Source organism: Pipistrellus hanaki (assembly GCF_964339955.1).
Source record: "Pipistrellus hanaki genome assembly, chromosome: 20".
NCBI lineage: Eukaryota > Metazoa > Chordata > Mammalia > Chiroptera > Vespertilionidae > Pipistrellus > Pipistrellus hanaki.
This window is the reverse complement of record NC_140522.1, coordinates 12748643-12754642: the sequence shown is the minus strand read 5'-3', so window position 1 is coordinate 12754642 and position 6000 is coordinate 12748643.

The window sequence follows — 6000 nt, the reverse complement described above, 5'->3', positions numbered from 1 at the left end:
GCTGCGACCCAGCTGTCCCCGGGGGGCTGCCTGTCTGCTCCGCTGTCTTCCTGGTGGCTCTGCTTTCCCGGCCGGCACCTCTCAGTGGGCTCAGCGGATGCGGGAGCACATCCTTCAGCAGCAGCTTAAAGGCAGGGTCATGGAAGCACTATTTGTCTGAGTCCCTTTACATCTAACACAGGTGACCCTTCCCGACGGGGCTGAACGTGGAACCCTACATTAAAAAGTCATCTTCTGTGGAAACCTGTGTGGCTCAGTGGATAGAGCGTCAGCCTGCGGACTGAAAGGTCCCAGGTTTGATTTCGGTCAAGGGCACGTACCTTGGTTGCGGGCACATCCCCAGTAGGGGGTGTGCAGGAAGCAGCTGGTTGATGTTTCTCTCTCATCAATGTTTCTAGCTCTCTATCCCTCTCCCTTCCTCTCTGTAAAAAATCAATAAAATATATATATATTTTTTTAAAAGAAAGAAAGAAAAGTCATCTTCTTCCTGAGAAATGCAGATGGCCCAGTTCCCGAGTCTCCTGGTTCTAGTGTGGCTGCAGACAAGTCAGAGCTACTCAGGCGCCTGGCTCTCTCGTTGTGCCTGCGTTAGCTCTAGAAGCTTTTGGGTCTTCCATCATTGATGTTGGGAAATTTCAAAATTAGTGTAGCTCCTCCCCCTCCCCCCATTTGTAATGATGAGCCCTCAATGGGCCCTTTCAGTGTGGAAATTCAGGCCTTCCTACTCCATGAATATGTTCGTATATATTTAAAAAATTAATTCTTCCACCTATTTTCTCTGCTGTCTCCTTGATTCTTTAATCTTCTTAACTCATCTTCCTTTTGTCCTCTTTGTTGGTTCTCTTTTCTGGCAGGGTTTCCTTTACCGAATTTCTATATTATATGTTTTTAATGTCCATGAGTTCATTCTTTTTAAAAAATATATTTTTATTGATTTCAGAGAGAAAGGGAAGAGAGAGAGAGAAACATCGATGGAGAGACATGTCGATTGAATGCCTCTCTTGTGTTCCCTCTGGGGATTGAACCAGCAACCCCAGGCCTGTGTCCTGACTGGGAACTGAACCTGGGACCTCTTGGTCCATGGGACAACGCTCAGTCCACTGAGCAACACCAGCCAGGCCATGAATTTGTTCTTGTTCTCTGATGATTTCCTGTCCCGCAAAGGGCAAAGTCTTCTCTTATTTCTCTGAGGATTGGCACTAGAATTCCTGAACATGCCCTCTGGGCCTTGCAACCCTACAACTATGCCTTCGATCTGATTTCATTTTTATGTTGGAGTCTTTCCTGAAATATCTGTTACTCCCTGACTCTGACAGACTCTGTAAATCTCTTTTAAAAAAATATTTTTAAAGCTATTTCAGAGAGGAAGGGAGAGGAAGAGTGAGATAGAAACATCAATGATGAGAGAGAATCATGGATCGGCTGCCTCCTGCATGCCCCCCACTGGGGATGGAGCCCACAACCCAGGCATGGGGAATCGAACATGACCTCCCGGTTCCTAGGTCGATGCTCAGCCCCTGGACCAGGCTGCTGGGCTCATAAATCTTTCCAGAAGCTCAGTGTGGGCACAGCATGGGGCTTTCACCATGGAAGCTGCCAAATATCAGTGTTTAGTGACCGTTTTCTCTTGCCCGGATAGCATGTCTGCAGCAGGACCAGCCAACAGGAGCCCAAAACCCACTCCGGAGTGTTTGGACTGCAGCCCCAAGTTCCCCTGGGTAGGGGCGAGGAGGGTGTGATTGCCCAGCTGGGTTAGGGAATCTGGGTCTCCCCCAGTGCAGACTCCCCCCCAGGCCCCCTCTCTCAGCCCACACGGTCCACCGTCTGTAGCCGCTGCCCCGCCAGGGCCTCAGCGCAGCCTCCTCCCAGGCGCTCCCCCCCGCCCCCCCCCCCCGCCTCTGCTCATTTCCTCGCCATCTGCTTTCTGTCTTCCAAACTCCATCCAAACCTTTTATCAGTAATTGTCTCCTCTTTAGTCTCCTGGATTTCGGTTTATACTTTCAAAAATGCGTTTGTCGACAAGTGTTGGCGAGGATGCAGAGAAAAAGGAACCCTCGTGCACTGCTGGTGGGAATGCAGACTGGTGCAACCACTGTGGAGAACAGTATGGAGCTTCCTCAAAAAACTGAAAATGGAACTCCCATTTGACCCAGTAATCCCACTCCTAGGAATATATCCCAAGAAGCTAGAAACATCAATCAGAAAGGATATATGCACCCCTATGTTCATAGCAGCACAATCTACAATAGCTAGAATTTGGAAACAGCCTAGGTGCCTGTCAGCAGATGACTGGATCCAAAAACTATGGTACATCTACACAATGGAATACTATGCTGCCACAAAAAAGAAAAAATTCTCGTTTGCAGCAACCTGGATGGAATTGGAGAACATCATGCTGAGTGAAACAAGCCAGTCAATGAAAGAGAGACACCACATGACCTCACTCATTTATGGATGATAAAGAACATTATAAACTGAAGAACCAAAAGATAGATATAGAGACAGTAAAGCAACAAGCAGACTGCCAAATTACAGCGTGGAGGGTAGGGAGATCTGGGGGAGATAATAGATCAACCAAAGGACTTGTATGCATGCATATAAGTACAACCAATGGACACAAAACTCTGGGGAGGGAGGGTATGTATGGGAGCGGGGGGTAAGGGTATATGTACAAAAATAATAATTTAATAAAAAATATATTAAAACAACAAACAAACAAACAAAAAAAACAAAAATGCGTTTGTGCCTGGCCATCCTGGCTCGGAGATTGAGCATTGACCTATGAACCGGGAGGTCACCGATCAATTCCTGGTCAGGGCACGTGCCTGGGTTGTGGGCTCGGTCCCCAGTAGGGGGCGTGCAGGAGGCAGCTGAATCATGCTTCTCATCATTGATGTTCCTGTCTATCTCTCCCTCTCTGAAATAAAAAATAAATAACTAAAAATAGCGCGGCTCACCCCCAAACCCTGGGCTGACAGAAGCCGCTAAGCAGATGCCCTGTGTCTGTTCTCCCAGCACTCAGCCTGGGGCGGGAGGCGGGAGGGTGTGTATGTGTGTGAGCCTTTGGAGCCAGGAACAGGATCTAATATGAAGGCTGTGCTGAGCTCTCCTGTCTGCCCAGCTAATTGGATCTGGGGCATCTGCGAGCCGGGCTGAGGCATCTGCAGCGCCAGGAAGGCCTGGTCCGGCCGGTCCCGCTAATACGCGTCCGAAGCCGGGACCCAGCCCCCGCCGGCTGCTGCCCCGCCTCGGGGGGGTCAGCTCAGCCCTCGGGCTCTGAGGCAGAGGCAGACGGGGAGACAGGTACGAAGACAGAGCTCACCGTCTGGATGTAGAAATAGAAACAGACCCGGATGCATGCGTGCGGATGTGGACACACACACGCAGCCACTGAGACAGATGCCAGTGCAGAGACAGCGACGGCGCCACAGCCAGCCCCGCGGAGGCGCACCTGGGAGCGGCCACCACTTCCAGTCCTCAGAGCAGCCTGTGAAGCGGGGTTTTCAACCCGTTTTTTTTTTTTTTTTTAAATATATTTTATTGATTTTCTTACAGAGAGGAAGAGAGAGGGATAGAGAGTTAGAAACATTGAGGAGAGAAACATTGATCAGCTGCCTCCTGCACACACCCCCTCCACCACCACCAGAACCAAGGTACATGCCCTTGACCGGAATCGAACCCAGGACCATTCAGTCCGCAGGCCGACGCTCTACCGCTGAGCCAAACCGGCTTTGGCTTTTTTTTTTTTTTTTTTTTTTTTAAATATATTTTATTGATTTTCTTACAGAGAGGAAGAGAGAGGGATAGAGAGTTAGAAACATTGATGAGAGAAACATTGATCAGCTGCCTCCTGCACACACCCCCACCGGAACCAAGGTACATGCCCTTGACCGGAATCGAACCAGGAACCCTTCAGTCCGCAGACCAACGCTCTATCCACTGAGCCAAACCGGTTTTGGCTCACCCCAGTTTTGCAGACAGGAAGCCAGGGCTCCTGGAGGTTGAGCCTCGCCAGGTCACACAGTGATGGAGACCTGACCTGGCCTTGTCCTGGGGCCCAAGCCCCCTCACGGGCAGTGGCCGGGGCGGGGGAGCCCTGCCTCCCGGAAGCCCCCCGCCTGTCTGTCCCCTCCCTCCCCGTGGAGGTGGCCCCCGAATTCCCTGACACAGGCTCCGCCTTCTCTCAGAAATTCCTAAATCCGAACACCGAGGGGTGACTCAATGAGCTGCCCAGCGACAGCCACTCCCAGCTGCGCCCCAAGGCCTCACCCGTTATCTCCCCTCCTCATGGACCCTTTCCTGTGGCCACACAGGCTCTGGCCACACCCAAGCCTGCAGGCCCCCACGCCCTACTCCACATCCGTGGGCAGTGGGCTGGTGGCCCAGGACCTCAGGGCAGGAGAGAGATATGAAAGCAGGACCCCTCCGGCAGCGCTCTGGTGCGGAGGCTGGAGACCTGGGGTCTGGCCTCCCCGAGCCCGGCCGGAGCCCCGGGGGCGGGAGGCGCGGAGGGAAGGAAGGAGAGATGCCGTCAGAGGAGAGGAAGAAGGAGAGATGCCGTCAGCGGGCCCGCCGGGCGCCACAGCGCATCCTGCCGTTCTAGAACCAGATCGACTCTGTTATTTCCTTTGATTAGACTCTGTTTTCCGTCAGCCCACGGAATCCATCTTCCAGTGATTTAATTCTGACGGTAATAACAGCCCATCGCACGCACGCTAACGCAATCTGAGGCTGGCGGCAGGCGGGGCGGAGCGGAGCGGGTGGCACCGCGCGGCTTTGCCGTTTTCATGTGCTCGGGCACAGAGACAGCCGGGTCTGTTGTAAGTCAGAACGTGTGACGGGAGACGCTCAGGGAGAGCTGGGTTCGGGGCAGGGGCAAGGACAGCGCTCCTGGCTGACAGCAAGGTGCTGTCCTCTTCCCGTCACCGCTGCCTCCTCGTGGCTGTTTGGGCGCCAGACCTGCACCCCTCCTCTGCCCCCCCAGACTCAGGGCCTGCAGGCCACAGAGCAGCACCCCTGGGCCTGGCCGAGGGCACCCACAGGACACCCCGTCTTCAGACTGGAATTACGTGCTCGCCTTCCAAGCCTCTAAGCACATTTTCTTGTGTTTTCTGTGCTGCCTTCCAGGTTTATTTCCCCCCCCGGGCCTTGTCCCATCCCACTGACCCAGGCTCAGAGCCGGTGTCTGGCTTTGACTCCCTGCACTTTTGGTCCCTGCAGGCCACCGTGGACCCCTCCCTGGACCGTCTAGCCAGCCAGCCTGGCTCACCAGGGCCCCACAGTAGGTTCAGGAGTCTCGGGTGTTGCCCAGCTGGTCATGTGGCCTCTGACAAGCCCTGGCTGACCCCTGCCTTGGGCACCACACCCTGGGTCGGGGCAGGTGGATGCTTTGTCCAGGCTCAGGGTGGCTGGGCGCCCATTAGACTGGCAGTGTCCCTAGGGGGCGGGCCCCAAGGGAGACTTTCAAAACAATGAGAAAAGGGACCAGCACTGGCCAAGTGCCAGCCCCTGGAGCGGGGTCCCGGAGGCCCCGTGCAGGGCCAGGCATTAACCCGTGAGTGTGGAGGTCCTGTGTGGCCAGGGCGAGGGGCTTAGGAGCGAGATGCCAGGACTGCAGCCCTTGCCGACTTGTGTGGCCGCATCTGGACGTGGTACCAACGGGCACAGCGGCGCCGCCAGCTGGCGGGGAGTCCGGCTGGTTCTGTCCGGTGACTCGGATAGAAAGGGGCTCAGTGCCAGGCCTCTGTGAGCAGCCTGGCCCGAGGGCGGCCCTGGAGCCGGGGCTCGCCAGGGGAGCAGGCTGCGCCCAGGCTCTCGGTCCTGCCCCCCCTTCTCCCTCCCCGCTTTGCAAGAGGCGGGGCACAGGCTGGGGCTCTGAGGTCAGAGGTCCCGAGCCTCAGGACGGGCTCTGCGGAGGCTGTGTGCCCTTGGGAAAGTTGCTGAACCCCTCTGAGCCTTGGCATCCTCATCTGGAACCTGGGGCTGACGACACATCTCTCA